The sequence below is a fragment of the Pongo abelii genome, chromosome 20, assembly GCF_028885655.2.
Source record: "Pongo abelii isolate AG06213 chromosome 20, NHGRI_mPonAbe1-v2.0_pri, whole genome shotgun sequence".
Lineage (NCBI taxonomy): Eukaryota > Metazoa > Chordata > Mammalia > Primates > Hominidae > Pongo > Pongo abelii.
Window position 1 is genome coordinate 11,803,979 of NC_072005.2, and position 1,600 is coordinate 11,805,578.

The window sequence follows — 1,600 nt, forward strand, 5'->3', positions numbered from 1 at the left end:
AAACCGCCCCCATGATTCAATTACCTCCCGCTGGATCATTCCCACGACATGTGGGGATTATGGGAGCTACAATTCAAAATGAGATTTGGGTGAATAAGTCTCATGAGATCTGATGGCTTTATAAAGGGCGGTTCCCCTGCACATGGTCTCTTGCCTGCTGCCACGTAACATTTGCTTTTGCTTCTCCTTTGCCTTCCACCATGATTGTGAGGCCTCCCCAACCATGCTGAACTGTGAGTCAATTAAACCTCCTTTTCTTTGTATCGCCATGGGTGCCAGCTCCCAGTTCATAATGCTTTTTTTTGTTTGCTTTTAAATAGAGATGGAGGTTTCACCACATTGCCCAGGCTGGTCTTGAGCTCCTGAGCTCAAGCAATCCACCCACCTCAGCCTCCCAAAGTGGTGGGATTGCAGGCATGAGCCATGATGCCTGGCCTCATAATGCTTTTATATCTGGTATTCTTCATAAAAATATGAAGATGAATGTTTTCAAATTCAAAGTCTAATGTCTCAGCCTTTGATTGAAGCATTTAATTCAATAACATTTAAAGGCTTGATGGAGGGAGCATTATTTCCACACTGTGTTTAGGAGACAGGAGGGAAAATTGAACTCCCAGAGTTAAATCCATTAGTGCCCCTGGATCATCCCCAGGTTCTGATCCACCCTAGGGCTCCATTTCAGGAATGATCGTCTGGCCTCCTAGCTTTGGAATATTTTTGGCCTCCTGAAAGGGGTTGACTTGTGAACTGTGGATGCAGCAGGCTGCTTATCTGAGCTAGTTCAAGTTTTTGCTTTATAAAATATTGCCGCCATATAATTCCAGTTTTTCCACACATTTAACAATTTTCTTTTTTTCTTTTTTCTTTTTCTTTTTTTTTTTTTTTTGAGACGGAGTCTCCCTCTGTCTCGCCCACTCTCTCACTGCAGCCTCTGCCTTCCGGGTTCAAGCGATTCCTCTGTCTCAGTCTCCTGAGTAGCTGGGACTACAGGCGTGTGCCACCACATCCGGCTAATTTTTGTATTTTAGAGACGGGATTTCACCATGTTGGCCAGACTGGTCTCGAATTTCTGACCTCAGGTGATCCACCTGCCTCGGCCTCCCAAAGTGCTGGGATTACAGGTGTGAGCCACCGCACCCGGCATTGTTGGGGTGTTTTTATCTTCTGCACTGAAAATTAGTAGATTGAGACACAAGGTGGGAGAAAGGCTTGGCCTGTGCAGCCAACAGCCTCATCCAAAACTCCTGATTCCTGGAGGACATCAGCCCCTCCCTTCTGCTGCAGTGTGGCCTGGGCTCCCTTCCTGCTCTCAAATCAGGGGATAGCTCCACTGGACAGCGAGTCTGGAATTTCCTGCACAGACTTGTGGGTCCCTGTCCAGGAGGAAAAAGGAGGAAGGTCAGGACATACTGCCTAAATGCAAACGTCCCCTGGGAGAGGGTCAGGTCACAGCGCAGAGAGGAAGCTAGTCCTCTCAAGGCCTGTCTGGAATCTGTTTATCAGGCTCCACTCCGCTGCCCGAGATCGCTTCTTCCGTTACTCAGTCCCCGGGGGAGGGACCTGGCGCACTATCCAATCAGGGCCGCGGGGCGGGGTCGTG